The sequence below is a fragment of the Monodelphis domestica genome, chromosome 1 (genome assembly GCF_027887165.1).
Source record: "Monodelphis domestica isolate mMonDom1 chromosome 1, mMonDom1.pri, whole genome shotgun sequence".
Classification (NCBI taxonomy): Eukaryota; Metazoa; Chordata; class Mammalia; order Didelphimorphia; family Didelphidae; genus Monodelphis; species Monodelphis domestica.
The window spans coordinates 320277929-320295554 of NC_077227.1; the positions used below are offsets into that span (position 1 = coordinate 320277929).

Consider the following 17626-nt stretch of genomic DNA (forward strand, 5'->3'; position numbering starts at 1 on the left):
TATATCTTTATTTTTACAAATTGAGACATAGAGAATTAAGGGACCTAAGAAGGAAAGTGCTCAAGGTCATATAGGTAATAACTAACAAAGCTGAGATTCAAATTCAAGTTCTCTGATCCCAAAGCAATTATCTTGGACACTGCACTATGCTGCTCTGGAGTACTGTGTTCATTTGAGTGCCACACTTCAAGAACACCAATAACAAAATGGTGCACATGCAAAGAGTGGCAAGATACACAAGAAGAAGGAAGAAGTCAAGAGTAGATTGAGAGCAGAACTTGGAATGAGAAAAACCTGGGTTCAAATCCCAGATCGGACATTAGCTCCTAAGCAAGCCACATAATCTCTTTCAGCCTGTTTCCTCCCCTGTGATACAAGAATGATTATATCTATAGTATTATTTTATAAGGCTGTTGTGAAGCACAAATTAGATGTGTATAAAACAACCCAAGCTTTAAAGTCCTATTAAATATTGTTATTACTGTTGGCTGGAACTCACTTTCAACTAATTTTATCAAAGGAGGGAATAGTACACACAAAGCTGAGTACAAAAATACATTTCACTCAAGGAAAGAGGAAGGAAAGGGGAAAAAGCAAAAGGAGTTATTAGAGGGAGAGCAGATTAAGGGAAGGATTATTTTTAAGCAAACTCTAAAGATGTTAAAAAAAATTTTACCTCTCTTTTAGAGGTAGCAAAGAGTGGGAATCTGAGGGGTTGCTAATTGGGGAATGGCTGAACAAGTTACGTTACATAAATATGATGTAATTAGGGTGCTGTAAGAAATGATGAAAAGAATGGTTTCAGAGAAACTTGGAAAGACTTGTATGAAATGACACAAAGTGAACAGAACCACAACAGTTATATACACTGACGATATTTTTAAGGTGAACAACTTTGGAAAAACTCAGAAACTCTGATCAGAATAATAACCAATCATGATTCAAGAGACTAATGATGAAAAATGCTACCCACCTCTGGATAGAGGTGAAAGACTCAAACTTCATAATGGCTATAGAGATATATGTAGACACACTATTTTTTTCTTTTAGACATGGCCAATGCAAACATTTATTTCCTTGACTACATACTTTACATAAGTGGACTGTTGCTTAGACCTCTATATAAAGCAATAATTTTTTATGTTATACGAATTTGTCCCTGGATATAGGGAAGGGAAGGAGGAGGGAGGCAAGTTGGGGACTGGGCCTATGTGAAGAAGGGGATGGCACACGGTTAAGGACATGTGGGAGACAGGGACAGAGAGGCATAAACAAGGAGCAGGGGACAGCCGCATGGGGGCTTGGCTGGAACCAAGAGGAAGAGCACATATGGAGCAGACAAATGGGGACAGGTGACCCTAGCGGGCTGGGGGAGACACTCAGCATGGAGTACCCAAAAGAGGCTAGACACTCAAGAGGGTGGGCAGGTGGAATGGGGCAAAGGTCTCCTCTCTCAGTGCTGGAAGTCTCAAGTCAAGCCCCTGTTCCAGTAGCAGGGATGGTAATGGTGACAGGGTCTTTCCACATGTCTCACTGTGCTTTCATTTGGAGGGTTGTTTTTTGTTGTTGAGAGGCTGGGAGGCCACAGAGAACCAAACTGAGTGGCAGGAGTGGAAAGAGAGGGCACAGTACTGTAAAGTTAACATAGGTGGAGTTTTTTGGGAATGCGGATTTCTTTCAGAATTCTTTAAATAAAGTAGAATTTGTATAATGTAAATTTATATGAAGCAAGAACTATCTATACATGTTTGTAATGATAGTTTTGTTTTTCTTTCATTCTCACGTAGGGGGTATGATGTAGTGGGTGGAAGAAATGAGAATGATTCAATACTGATTGAAAGAAATTAATTTTTAGAATTATAAAAAGATACCTCCCATGCTTTGTAGAGGTAGAAGTTTCCACAAGTGTAGAACACATTGCATATATTTTCAGACTTTTTTCAATGTTGATCAGTTATCATGATTTTTTCTTTTTGTTTTTAGAAAAAATATTTTTGCTTTGTTTTATGGAAGGAAACAAGAATTTATTAATCACCTACTATGCATCAGGCACTGTGCTAAGTGCTTTACAAATACTGTCTCATTTGATTCTTATAAAAATCCCAGGCAACGTCTCCATTTTACAGTTATAGAAAACTTGCCCCAGATCACATAGCTAGTAAGTTGTCTGAGGCTGAATTTGGCCTCAGGTCTTTCGGAAGCCAAGTCCAGTGTTCTATCAACTATGTCTAGTTGATATCTCTATCAACTATATCAACTAGCTGTTTATGTAATGGCTCTCTGGAAGAAACTAGGAGAAAGACACTGGGGGAAATTATGATGATAGAAAAATAAAAGATACAATAAAACATTTTTAAAATTTAAAAACACAATTGGCTGGAGGTACTAGGGTTATTTTGCCTAGAGAAAATAAAATAAGAACTTTGACTTTAACCCCCCCCCCAAAAAATCAAAGATTCCCTGTTGTTATAGCCTCAATAACCGAAATCAGTTTTTCCCCCCTAAAGGTACTAATTTGTCATTAAAATGATGTTTATATTTTACATAGTCTAAACTCATTCCAAAGAGAGAAACATAGTACTCCGCATTCTCCAATACTTTTAAACCATTCTTAATTGAATTCATAGGTATTTAGCTATACCAAATGTTAAAAATTAAAATGTCTTTATACAACTTAACAAGCTTAGAGCTTAATTTGACTTCTCTGGAGAGGCACTTTTAGTGTAAATGACTATACAACTTTCCTCAAAGAAGTGATACCTTTTCTGCTTTACATGTGAATTAAATAGGGAGGTAGCATGGTATAACAGAAAGAACACTGGACTTGGAGGAGACCTGGGTTCAAGACCAAGCTCCAATGCTGTCATGTAAGCATGATCATATCATTCAACACTAACCCTCAATTTTCTCATCTGTAAAAGACATTAAAATGTCTGTACTACCTGTCTCAGATGGTTTCTATGAAGAAATTACTATAAAAGGCTTTACAAATGTGAATTTATTATTATTAAAAGTTCTACAGTCTATTTTTATATGTGAACAAAAGGGTTTTATTTCTATCCCCAGGGCTATAGCTCTATATCAAGAAGTTTAAACAGTTAAAAAACTTAATTATTAAGTTGGAAAAGATGTTTGCCTCTAGGAACACGCATCTCAGTTCCTCATTAAGTGAGGTCATCAGGAAGTTATATCTCCTCCTATAAGACAACCACAGTGGGGACTTTTTGTTTACTCTTACAGTGGCAATGATGACCAAGCACATAACCAATATATGCTGATCCTTGATAACACATGTATAATCCGGATCAAATTGCTTACCATCTCCAAGAGGGGGGAGGGAGGAGAGAGAGAGAGATAATTGGATCTTAAAATTTTGGAAAACATGTTAAAAATTGTATTACATGTAAATGAGAAAATAAAAATATCTTTGAATTTTAAAATACTGATTTTTATTTGCTTAGAATTTATTACTTTTGTACTCCAAAGGATTTTGTCAGTCAGCAAACATTAATTAAGTGCCTATGTGCCAGGCATTATATAGAGCACTGAAGATACAAAAAAAATTGAAAAATAGTTCCTGTTCTCAAGGAGTTCATTATAACAGGGAAAGCAACATGCAAACAACCATGTACAATTTTTAAAAATACAGAATAAATGAGAAATTGGCAATAGAAAGAAGGTACTTGAATTAAAAGTGATCAGGGAAGACTTCCTTTAAAGGATGGGATTTTAACTAGCCCTTGAAGGAAGCCAGGAAAGTCAGAAGGCCAAGATGAAGAGGAAGAGTATCCTAGGCATAGGGAAAAGCCAGGGAAAATGTCCAGTCTGGATACAGAGTGTCTTATTTGAGAACGGCAAGGAGACCAGTGTTAATTAGATCAGACACTGCAAGGTAGGAGGTGGAGAGGGATGGCAGATGAGAGGCACCAGTTATGAAGAGGTATAATTATTATTGTTCTTACCCTGCAGTTAAGATGACTAGTTTGAGAAAAATGTATAACTTATCCAACCTTGATTTCTATTAATTAAAAATAATTGTTTCACTATTTTCTAAAATATGTAGAAAATATTATTCTTTGTAGTGCAGATTCCTAATGAGCCAACTGAATGTGTCATGAAGACAGTCCAATGTCATACAAGGCTATTTATGAATTTTCTGAACACAACAACCCAGAAGACCATCTGTGATCCTCTACTGTAAAGGATTCCTAGTCATGGTCACAACTACACAGATCTTGCGATCAGAAACCACAAATTTGAATACCAGGTCTCACAGTTGGCTGTGTAACTCTGAGCAAGTTATTCATTATTCAAAGACTCAGTTTCCCTCACATATGAAAAGAAAGTGTTACCCTTGATCTTCTCCAGTTTCTAGCTCTAATCTTTAATTTCTGTCTGTCTTTCTTCAAAAGATCCATATTTCCTCAGAAATCAGAAAAACATCATTTCTTATCTGGAAGCCAACTTTCTGATGATGAACATCTCCAAATCTAATGAGACCATAAAAAGAGTTTGTCACCAGCCCTGTTCTCAGTCTTTCCACATGGCTTTAGGAGAAGCTATGTACTTTTAATTTCTTCTACTTAAGAAACAGAGACAACTTGACGCAGTGACTAGAGTCAACCTCAAAAGCAGGAATACCTGGATTCAAACCCTACTTCTGGCATACTGGCTGTGTGGTCCTGATCTCCTCCAAGTCCAGTGTTCTTTCTATTTTTCTGTATCATCTCCCTGGTTCATTCATATGTAAAGCAAGACAGGTAAGTGTTCTTCGTCTTTCTAAGAGAGAATGTGGTTGTAAACCGAACTACGTATGATCACTAGTCATTTCTACCTGGAGAGCCTCCCCAGGGAAGTCAAATTAATATATAAGCTGTTCAAATTATATAAAGCCATTTTAATTTTAAAAGTTTGGTATAGTTGAATACCTATGAATGCAATGAATTCCTAATAGTTTTTTAGAGAATGCAAAAGTACTATTTTCCTCTCATTGGGCTGGGTTTAGGCTTTCAGAAAAAAACATTTCACTTACAAATATTAGTACCTTTATGGAGAAAAAGACTTGATTTCTCTTATTGAAACTGTAACGACAGGGAATTTTCTAGTTTGTTTTTTGTAAAGGCCAAAGTTTTTACCTCTTGAGACAGAGGCCTTTGATAGAAAATGTTCCACTTGATTTATAAGTTCTTAGTGCTCTGGGTAACTCTACTATCAGAGGGAGTTTCCTCACCTAGAAGTTCCTTACCCAAATGAAATCATGGTTCTAAAGGCAGCAGAAGAGTGCAGCAGATAGACAATGTTGGACCCAGAGTTAGGAAGACTTCAGTTCAAATCCTTCTTCCATCACCTCCTAGCTATATAACCTTGCCTGAACAAGTTTACCCACCTGTAAAATGGGGATAAAAATAGTACTTTCCTATCGGGATTGTTGTAAGGATACAATAAGGTCATATTTCTTAAGTGCTTTGCAAACCTCAAAGTGCTATGTAAATGCTAGTTATTATTATTATCCCTATCTTATTTGAAAAACTTCTAAAATATATGCATATATACTTGTATTAGAAGTTTCAAAAACTTATTATAGTTATATAATAATGTTACATTAAATATATAACATGTAATAACATGTGTAATAATTATATTCTAATTATTTATATTCTACATTTTATGTATATATGTAGATTTTAAAGCCTTGCCAGAAAATACTAAAAATAGACCAATAGCCTCCCATACTCCCTCACCTCAAAACTGCTCTGCTGCTAGATCACATTATTTCAATTCTAAGTGATCCTGCATACAAGATTATCTAAACTTCATATCTTCCTTAGTGCCACTTAATAAATGTTGTTGCATTACATTGTATTGTAAGATTTTCTTCTTAGCAAAATATAAATGGGACAGTAAAACATGCTGATTAAATCAAAGTATGGATATCTTGGGACTACTGGAGGCCAAGATGGAACTGAACTGATACACCAAATTCAAAGGCTATCTAACTCCCTTGAGAGCATGGTCACTGGTTCCCCCTAATATTTCTGCCTTCATACTTTTAATATATAATAGTGAGGAAAAAAATAACAGACTGAAAAATCTCCTAAGCAAAAACCCCAGCTCTGTGGGAAGGTAGGTGGGTCACTATGAATCATCCACTAGTATACTTTTTAAAATAATGGGCAGGTGAGTTATTTTTCTCATCTTCAAAAGCTGTAAAGGGTAAAGGAAATCACATTCCCCAAGAATATTTGGCCATGTGCCTAAATAACAACTGGTAATGGACATCATAAATGTGGCAAAAATAGAACTTAAAAAATTAGGCCTATCTAGAAAACAGAATGGAAACAAATATTCTATTGCATATAATTAGAAATTGTTGGGAGAGAACAGCTTTCCAATATGAATGAGTCAAATTTCAAGCATGTCAATATCATAAATTCAAAGTATCACATCCTATGAATCAACAATGTACTTAGCACAGTCCCTGGCACATAGTAGGTGCTTAATAAATGTTTATTGATGACTTGATTGAATAATGGGACATGATGGTCAAAAAAGCTAGCATGACCTTAGGTTACATTAATGGAAGCATATAGTCCAGATTTGTATTAAAGTTGTAGCTTTCTGCTGTCCTCTGCCCTTGGTTAGACTGCATTTGAAGTTTTATAATCAAGAAGAGATAAAAAGATAAGTTGGAATGAGTCTAGCAAAGGGCAATCAAAATACTGAAAGTATTCAAAAATATGATACTAGACGATAAGTTGAAGGAATTGGAAATATTTTGCCTATAAGAGAAGACTTAGTAGAGACCTGATAGCTGGCCTCAAGTATTCAAAAGGATCACAAGATCATAGGATTTTGAATTATAAAGCACCTTAGAGATGATTTAATATGGTTCTTCTCCCCACCCCATCCCACTTTACCACATTTTCCAGACAAAAAAAATAAAACTGGGGTTCAGAGAAATGAAGTGACTTCCTCAAAGTATAACAAAATAAGTGGCAGAGTCAGTATCCAAAGCTGGATTCCCTAACTTCAGAATCAATACTTTCTCCATTATCCCACATTGTTGTTGTTGTTGAATTATATTCAACTTCTTATGACCCCATTTTGGGGTTTTCTTTTTTATCATAAGAGATTTTATTTTTATTTTATCTCATTATTAATTAACTAGTTAAGTAATTTAGAATATTTTTCCATGGTTACATGATTTGTGTTCTTTCCCTCCCTTAGCTGACAAGTAATTCCATTGGATTATATATGTATCATTGTTCAAAATCTATTTCCATATTATTAATATTTGCAATAGAGTGATGACTTAAAGTCAAAATCCCCAATCATATATCCACCAAACCACATGATCAATTATATGTTTTTCTTCTGTATTGCTACTTCCACAATTCCTTCTCTGGATGTGGATAGCATTCTTTTTCATAAGTCTTGGGGTTTTCTTGACAAAGAAACAGCATGGTTTGTCATTTCCTTCTCCAGCTCATTTTACAGATAAGGAAACTGAGGCAACCAGGGTTAAGTGACTTGCACAGAGTCACACAACTATAACATATCTGATACCAGATTTGAACTTAGGTCTTTCTATCTCCAGGCTAAGGCTCTATCAACTATACCACCTAGCCTCCCCATTACCCTACATTACCACTCATATTATACGGAAGCAGCAGAGAACATTTCAGCTCAACTGAAGGAAAAACTTCCTAACAATTAGAACCATGGAAATGTGGAATGGATTGCTTTAGAAGTAATGGATTCCCCATCATTTTACAACTTCAATTAGAGGCTAGAGAATTTCTTGTCAGGGATATTATATTTATAACTACTCAAGACAAGTTGGATCAAAGGTCACTTGAAATATACCCAATTCTGAGAGAATAAGAATCAATGAATCAGTGACATTTCGACAGTATAAATACTGCCTCCCCTACTAAAGACTGTCTCTTCTCTGTGCTGTAGATGGTCTCTGCCTATGATGGCAAATCTATGGCACATGTGCCAAAGATGGCACACAGAGCACTCTCTGCAGGCACAAAAGCCACCCCCACCAACCCCCATGTCATTACTAGAAAGGCAGAAGGACTTGGGCAGAGCTGCTCCCTTCTCCCTCTCCACAGTGCCTGATGACATTTTTTTTCACTTCACCTGCCCCTCCACTCAGCAGCCCAATGGGATTGCTTTCTCCCTCTCCTGTATAGAGTAAAAGGGGGAGGGAGCATGGCACAGAGTCTCTAAAAGGTTCACCATCACTGGTTTATGTGATGTGGCCAAAAATGCCATTATCTGATAATAAGCATCTCTGATCAAATGTAAGCTGTAACCTTGGCTTACATACATAAAGTCCTATTGCTAGCCCCATGAGAACAATGTTTTATGTCTCTCGTGTGTGTGTGTGTGTGTGTGTGTGTGTGTGTGTGTGTGTGTGTGTGTGTGTAAAATGTAAAGCTAAGCCCAGAGCCCCATTTCTCTTGGCTAAGCATATCTGTATATAAAAAGCTAGGAAAGCTGGATAGGTAAAAGATAAATTCATTCTTGGGCTTATTAGCTCTGTCTTGGCTTTTTTCCCCTTTTGCACTTATCTACATGGAAGAACAGAAGAGTTTTAGGACTAGAAAATAGAGACAAGTCAAGCCCAGAACTGTTCGCTAGGTTATTGAGTAAATAGCTTACAGCATAGCTTTAGAAATTAAAACCAGAAAATATTCACCATGAACCAGAGTGAGGTCATCTTCAGAGACCCCAAACTCAATAATCAGGAAAAACTGAGCCTGAGTTACTTAGGAGAATCTCTGCTCTAAAAGAATTGGAGGCACCTGAGCTTAGAATCTCCTTCTGAGGAAATGAGATGCTACATAGCCAAGGCTCTAGGATAACAAAGTAATTCATTTCATAAGGGAAGAAAAGCCAAGGGTTTTGGGGTTTTTTTTGTTATTGTTATTGTTCATTTGTTTTTCCATAAGTAAAGGGTTTTTGTTTGTTTGTTTTTTTGCTGGCACATAGTTAGAGTAATTGTTTTGCTTTTCCTTTATAGTGATATTTTTTTTCTATCACCTTCATTTGCAAATATATTTTCCCTCCCCTTCTCTACAAGGACATCTCTCAAAACAAAAAAAAAAACTTTTTTAAATAGAAGAAAAAAGGAAGTTCAGCAAACTAACACATCAACTGAGTTTGACAGTTTGCACAATGTTTCATAACCATAATCCCTCACGACTGCAAAGAAAGGAGGGAAGTGAATTTTCCTCTCTTTTTCAGGGAAAAGCTTTGTCGTTATAATTTAACTGCATTCAGTTTGGGTTGGGTTTTGTCACATTTATATAGTTGAAGCCATGTATATGGTTCCCTGGTTCTGCTTACTTCAGTCTATACATCAATTCATATAAATCTTCCTATGTTCCTCTGAAATCTTCATATTCATTGCTTTTTATTACATAGTGATATTGATCACAATCACATACCACAATTTGCTTAGCAATTGCCCCATTCTATGGGCATCTACTTTGTTTCCAATTCTGACTTTTTTCTCTAAAAAACAAACAAAAAATAGCCTTTTGCTTTGAACTAAAAAAGCATGACAGAGGCAGACCTATAGTCAAAGATTTAAGCTGAAGACCAGCTTAAAGCTGGAAACAGAGCAACCTCTACTGGATCACTCTTAGCAAATATTCCCAGAGGGAGCAGTGTAATGACATCACCTGAAAACACCAGCAGCCCTATAAATCATGAGTTACTGCTTGACATTTACTTTGTTTCCATTTCTGACATCCTGCTGATGTCCCTTTAATAGCTAGAAGACAGAATTAGTTCGTATCAAAGACATTAAAATGAAATTCCATGGTAAGATAAATGTCAATATAAAATTCTCCCCATAAACTTGAGGCATATTCTCCAACAGATACATACATCAAAGAATGGACACACATGGAGTAGGAACAGAGGGAACATATGGAGCCAGGTTACAAATTTCAAAGGGCAATATATGACTCTGTTACAATGGTGCTGGGGTTTATAACTACAGTTCAATATGGTTGGTTTCCTTTGTAATCTTCTGTATTTTATTTTATATACTTAAAAACATTATTCTGAGAAGGGCTTTATGATTCAAAAAAAGATAAATAACTTCTAATATAGGGTGTCCAATATCATTTTGGAAAATAGCAACATGATTTTAACTTCAAAAATGCTGATACAGTCTTAACTTATCTGAATTCTAATCCCAAAACTAAAGGCAAAGTCATGAATCTTTAATCAGTTTCAACAGAAGAGATACAGGGGTAGAACCTTTAAGCCTACAGAGGTGATTTTAACCAAGATGTCCTAACTATATGCCATTCTCCACAAAATATGCTTTAAAACAAACTTTAAAGGGCTTAGAAACTACCATTTCAGATCATCTATCCTTTAAATAACAAAACTCTTTTACGCTTCAGTTTTTTCACTTCATCTCTTTGCATAGTCCAAGCCAGTCAAGTCAACCAGTATCTATTAAGTGTCTTACTATCTCCACATGGAATCCTTCCAACATGATCCACACCTCCTGGCTTCCCTGGCTTTTTTCAAGACCCAGATAAATCCCACCTTCTCCACAAGAAGCTTTTTCCTGTCTCCCTTAATTCTAGTGCCTTCCTTCTGTTGATGTTCTCCAAATTATCTTATATATACCTTGTCTGTGTGTGGCTATTTGCACATTGTGTCTCAAGCTCCCTGAAAGCAAGGCCTGTCTTCTCTTGCCTTTCCTGGTCCCCACAAAGCTTAGACTAGACCCTGGCACATAAGAGGAGCTCAATAAATGTTTACTGACTGAAGCTGACACTAGCACTTCTAGACTATCCCTATCAACAGCAAACCTTCCTCATTTGAAGTATGTCCTCTCCCAAACTGTGGGTTGGCCCTTAGAGGTCAACTAGTAAAGACCTATCATGCCACAGATGTGGAAAAAGCATCTCTGAAAGGTTAAGTGATTTGCCCAAGATTACACAAGTGGTAGAGCTAAGCTTTGAGTTCAAGCCCTATGCCCTAACCTCCCTTCTTTATGATTTCAATATTCACACTTAAGTCTCTTCAAAAACCCCTGCCCTCCCAGGTTAACAACTTCCTTAACTCTTTACAAGTTATAAATGGACATCATCTCAGACACTCCAAGCGTCACACCCAAAGATATTCCACCTCCCCTGACCTTGAACTCTGAATTCTTCTCTCTAATCACAACCACCTTTTCTAATCTCACCCACCACCCTCCCTCCTTCTCTTTGTCCTTACCATAATATCTAGGTCCTCCCTATTCCTCACTCTCCTCCCAAGTCAGAACCTCCTTCTGCCCTTCAGTCTCAAACTTACAGTTAACCAGTTCAACAATTGCATTTTCCTATTCCAGAAAGATGATGCAATGAAAGTTTGCTTCTTGGCCCAACAACCTCAAAATGAAACATCAAAAAAGTATGATAAAATAACAAAAATTACAGGAAATGAAAGCAAACATTTTCCTACTAAGTAAATCTTACTTTAAAGAAAAAATAGAAGGTCACATTATCGATCTATCATTCCTTCCTATGCCCAGCACAAGTGGTTCCCCACATACCTTGCCAGGTTTATATTTTTCAGTTTTATATGGTTGCATGTATGTTGTCCTCTCAGTGAAGGAAAGGGAAACTTAGCAATGAGCTAAGAGGAAGTTTTCCTCCTCCTTAAATAAGAGTAGGCCTTTGACATCTCTCAGCCTTAGTTTTCTCAAAAAGATGAGGATAATAATAATTTAACTTATCTCACAGGGTTGTTGTGAGGTTCTAGTGTAACCATACATGTAAAACACTTTGAAAACTTGTTAATAATAGTAATAATAAAAAAATAATAATAGATCTGTAACTCCTGGGGTTAGGGAAAGAGAAAACAGGAAGCACTGAATGCAGAAGGGATTAAACAACTGAGGGACAAATATAAGTCTATTTGGAATGAAAGGGAGGGCTGCCTGCAAGAAGATTAAGAGTAAAATTGTATACAGATCCAAACCCTGTCCACATAAATCTGCACAAAGAAAGAATGAATAAACAAAATAAAGGACAGTAACCCAAAATTCATCCATAAGATGGAAGCAAGTCAATAATTTCTAGAGGACTTCTAGAAGTGATCATCAATCAATAGAAAGTAATTCCAGAAAATTAAAAGAATTAAAATAATAATGATGGAAATTTTTGAGAATTATTTTATTGGAAAGTTTAGAAGAAGGCAGTACAATGGGAGCCTAGCCATAAGTTCCACTGTAGAAAGTAGTTTATTTTAAACAACTTTCTCCAAATAGTGGTCATACTCCCTTTCACCTCAGGGGCAGGGATATCTAGACCCCCGGGGATGTCTATCATGGAAGGCATATAAGGGAAATAAATCTAAATATAGTATGGACTGATGATTAAGTGTAGGGACATGAAATAGGACTGGTACTCTTAATAAAGAACATAAATTGATTTCAACCACAATGTCTCATTCACAAATTAATATTTCTGAATCGCTCCTTAGAAAGACTCACACAAATCTTTTTGAAAAAAATGTAAAAGAGATAGGGAGGGGGCAGCTAGGTAGCTCAGTGGATTGAGAGCTAGGCCCAGAAATGGGAGGTCTTGGGTTCAAATTTGGCCTCAGACACTTCTAACTGTGTGACGCTGGGCAAGTTACTTAACCCCCATTGCTTAGCCTTACGGCTCTTCTTGGAACCAATACACAGTAGTGATTCTAAGATGGAAGGTAAGGGCTTTTAAAAAGAGAGGTAGGGAAAGAGTAAATGGAGAAGATACAAAGTCACACTGAAGTCTCATTTCATATAAAGGGACATTCAAATATAAAAGAATATGCTGCAAATGCAACACATGTGAACTGAAAAAAAAATGGATTCCAGAGTAGCCCAGGAGAAGAAAAGATTATGGAAAAGGATGACATAAATTAATACTTCTTACAAAAGAGTGCCACAACTAAATATTACTGAAATTAAAAAGTGAAATTAGAGGGGGAGGGGGGCAAGATTGTAAATTTACCCTTATCTTGGCAGAGAATCAGAAAGGTTAAAAACTAAATAAGAAAAAGAGAATAATATTTCAAGTAAATTCAAGGACTTGGGCTAGGGTAAGATAATCAGAGGGAAGGGTGAAGGTCTATAGAAGAGATAGCATGCTTTCTGAAAGGAAGAGGAAGAAATAAATGGAGAAAAACAAGTAATAATTACTATTCTTAAAATGAATGGATTAAGAAATGGAACAATTGTGTTTCTTGTATATAGCAAATTACTGGGATTTGTGTTATTTTATTGGATTTTATTTTCACTATTTTATTAATTTTATTTTTCTAATTGTTTTATTTAATTCATTCATAAGATTATAATTGTTGTTGATGCTTTCCTCCATTTACTTATGTTACATACATTTCTTTTATGAAAATGAGAGGCTGATGAGCCTTGAGAGAAAGATTGTCTTTTGGTTTGTTTTCACAGTCATTTTAGCACCTAAAACCATTATTTATACATAGCAGACACTTAATAAATGCTTATTGAATTGGATTAAAACAAAATTTAGTATGCTTTAGACAATTAAAAAAAGCAGAAGTTACAATCATCATTTTAGATAATGAAATAATTAAATTTGACAAGTCAGGAGAAATAAACATGGAAATTACATTATGACTTAAGGAACCACAAACCAAGAAACAGCAGTATATTAAATTTCTATGTACTAATGGCATAGCATCTAAGTTCTTAGAGAAAAAGTTCAACAAATTGCAAAAAGAAAGTTGCAGTATAATTAAATATTTCTATATAGACTAGACAGTTTTAATATTCTTCTCTTAGACACAGTTAATCCTAATAAGAAAATAAGTAAAAAAGAAAACACAGAACAGATTGCTGGAAAACTTAGCCTTAATAGACCTTTAATAACTTCTGAATGGAAACAACAAAAACTGCATATTTTAGCATTATATGATAGATTTAACAAAATTGATTATGAGTCATAAATACAACATCAAAGCACTAGAGAATTTGCTACACATATATGCATAATAAAGAGAGTAATCTAGGCTAGATGATAGAAGACACAGGCCCAATGTCCTTAGCCTATCTTTTGTTATGGCTCAAAGTAATTTACAGCTAAGCCAAAGGAAGTCTAAGGAGTGTGCCAGATTGTCTTAACCCCAAACCACATAATTATCTGTGACAGAAGGCTCTGATTACCAGTATAGCTCAGGGATCAAAAAGGAAAGACTTAATCTTAGCTTGAGGGTACTTTACCTAGCTTTTGTTAAGTGTGTGTTGTGGCTGTTAGCTAGAAGTTTGAGCCACAATTAGGAAACTGAGACTGACCAAGAAGAGCATAGAAGCATTGACTAAAGATGCACCAAGAATACACACATCATGGATCCTGCCATATCAGATATGCAAAATGTCATTCTCTACATATTCCCCTCATTTAGGACCCTCATGCACAATGCTTTTCATGTTCACTCTTACTAATAATGTGTATATATTTGTAGGAAAAGGTATACTATATTTATTATAAATTGTTTTACTACGTTACTTCATTATATGCCTTTCCTTAAACTGTGCCCTCTGATTAAAGAAAAACATCATTTGGGGTTCATGTACTATCATGTGGATAGGGGCTCACAGAGCACGTAAGTCTGGGGTAGCTATTCTGGGAACTCAGTGTGTGAAAAGAGGTATCACAGGTGCTACATCAGGAAATGTCCATTTCTTTTCCACAATATCTCTAAAATCCATCCCTACTCTCCACTGACAATTAGCATAACCTTAGTTCAGACTATTATTACCACTCACCTGGATAATTATAATGGCCTCCTAATTGGTCTCCCAGATTCCAGTTCCTCTCTTCTCCAAATCTATCCACCACACAGTTGCCAAAATAATCTTCCTAAGGCACAAGTTCAATCATGTCATTCCCCTGCTCAAAAACCTTCAGTGTCTCTTGAATGTCTCTAGGATAAAACAAACTCCTTATTAGCCTGGCATTTAAGATCATAGCAATCCATAACCTGGCTTTAATTTTTCTAGCCTTATTTCATATTATTCCCACTCATTTGTTGCACTTTTTCACTATTTGGTCTAATAACTATTCCCTTGACTTGATAAACGATCTCCTCCCACCTCTGTGCATTGGTACAAGCTAGCCCCAATACATAGAATACAATTATAAAACAAAACTATTTGACTCAGAGTATTGTTGGGTGGAAAGTACTTTGTAAATCACTGTAAAGCATCACTATCTACTTTTCAAACTCAAAAGGACATTAGAAATCATCTAATCCAGAATTCTCAACATGTGGTCCATTTCAAAGGAGCCAGTTGTATCTTTATTTCAATATAATTGGTTTCCTTTGTAATCATATGTATTTTATACATTTAAAAAATGTCATTCTGAGAAGAGGTCCATGGGCTTTACTCCATTATCAAAAGGATCCATAACACACAAAAAAGATTAAAAACCCTTGACCTAATCCAATCTCATTAGATCAGGAAACAGAAAGTCCAAAGAGATGGAGTGATTTTCCCAAGGTCACAAAGGGAATAACTGGCAGAGTCAGGATTCAAATCCACAGCCCCTAACTCCAAATCTAGTGTTCCTTCTCCTATACCACTCTGCTTCTGCAGAGGTATGGCTGATTAGTATCCAGAATAGGATCTAAAACAAATTTCATCATCAGAAATTGGCTTAATAAGTGATGAATCTGTTTGGTCACAGAAAATCATACAATCTTTTTTAATATATTAGTAGTATAATCAGGGTAGATAAAAAAAGAGTACTCAGTCCAATGAAAGCCCAAATCTTTGAAAGAATTGAAGTAAAACAGACACAGCTGATGAACACAACAAAATAAATAACTTCAGAGTATCCTTGCATTCTTCGGGGTCTCTGGTTGTACCCTCTTGGTGATGAGGCAACTCTATTTCTGAGTTTCCTCATCAAGAAAAGAGAAGAAGAGAAGAGAAGAGAAGAGAAGAGAAGAGAAGAGAAGAGAAGAGAAGAGAAGAGAAGAGAAGAGAAGAGAAGAGAAGAGAAGAGAAGAGAAGAGAAGAGAAGAGAAGAGAAGAGAAGAGAAGAGAAGAGAAGAGAAGAGAAGAGAAGAGAAGAGAAGAGAAGAGAAGAGAAGAGAAGAGAAGAGTAGCCAGAATTAGATGATCTTAAGGTTCTGCACAGCTCTAAATGCTATGGTTATATTGAAATTTTATGTTCATTATCTGGTTACCATGTCAGTTAGTGCAGATTACAACTTTTCTCATCCTTGATCAGTCTTGAAAGACTCTTTGTGACTAGATCTGGGGTTTTCTTGACAAAGATACTGAAAATAGTTTGCCACTTCCTTCTCCAACTCATTTTACAGAGGCAAATAGAGTTAAGTGACTTGTCCAGGGTCACAGAGTTAGTACTGCACCACCTATCATCTCATCCTATACAATTCCTATATATGTCTTTCTATGGATCCTACGTAGATGAACGCTGCAAGATACCAAAATTATGTCAACTGACATTTAATAACAATAATAAATAGCATTTATATAGCTCTTTAAGTTTTACAATTATGTGCTTTTCAATTATGATCTCATTTTACGCTAGAAGGTAAGTACTCTTACATTTGACAGATGAGGAAACAAAGACAGACAAAGGTTAAGGAACTTATTGAAAGTCTGCAAAGTATATTTATATACATTATAATATTTAAGTCTCAAAACTATCCTTATTCTTAAAATGGTAAGAACTACCAGATATAATCATCATCCCCATTTTAAGAATAAGGAAACTAAAGATGAGAGACATATTTTATGTACTTCTTGAGGTCAAGGACTTTCATTTTTGTCTTTGTATCTTTATCACCTGGAGCACAGTCCTGGCACAACACAGATGCTTAATTAATGCTTAATGATTAATTGATTTGTACTAACGACACTGGAATACTAGGAAGGCTTAAATGAATGCTACATATTTTTTTTATAAACCCTTACCTCCTGTCTTAGAATCAATACTGTGTATTGGTTCCAAGGCAGAAGAGTGGTACGGGCTAGTCAATGGGGGTTAAGTGACTTGCCCAGGGTCACACAGCTGGGAAGTATCTGAGGCCATATATGAACCTAGGACATCCCATCTCTAGGCCTGACTCTCAATCCACTGAGCTACCCAGCAGCCCCCAATGCTACATAATTTTTAAAAATAACTGTGCCACCAAATCTCTAGTATCCTCCAATTTCCCTGAATAGCAAAGCAATAAAGTACAACTCTATAGTTTTTTGCAATTGGTACAAAAACAAAAATCATCTGCATGATTTCTCTAAACTTCCCAGCTTTGGGGATCAGAGTTCACTATTTGAAAAAAAAACTGCTGGGAAAATTAGAAAACAGTATGGCAAAAATTAGGTTAAGATCTATATCTCATATTCTATACCAAGATAAGTTCAAAATGGATATATGATTTAAACATAAAGAGTGATATTATAAGTAAATTAGGGGCCATTCTCCAATTGATAAATGGGTAAGGAACATGAATAGGCAATTTTCAGATAAAGAAATCAAAACCATTAATAAGCACATGAAAAAGTGTTCTACATTTCTTATAATCAGAGAGATGCAAATCAAAA

The 17626-nt window shown here is 35.8% G+C and overlaps 1 protein-coding gene across 5 annotated transcripts in view; it reads right to left on the bottom strand.

Moving 5' to 3' along the window:
* TRAF3 (TNF receptor associated factor 3) overlaps window positions 1-17626 on the bottom strand; it is a 157816-nt gene that overhangs the window by 105975 nt on the left and 34215 nt on the right. For 3 of the 5 annotated variants that reach the window (XM_056811221.1, XM_056811220.1, XM_056811224.1), the window contains one exon: window positions 14816-14973. The exons of the other annotated variants lie outside the window; for them this stretch is intronic. The gene's annotated coding sequence lies outside the window, so the exon portion shown is untranslated. The remainder of the gene's footprint in view (window positions 1-14815; window positions 14974-17626) is intronic. 5 annotated transcript variants of the gene reach the window in all.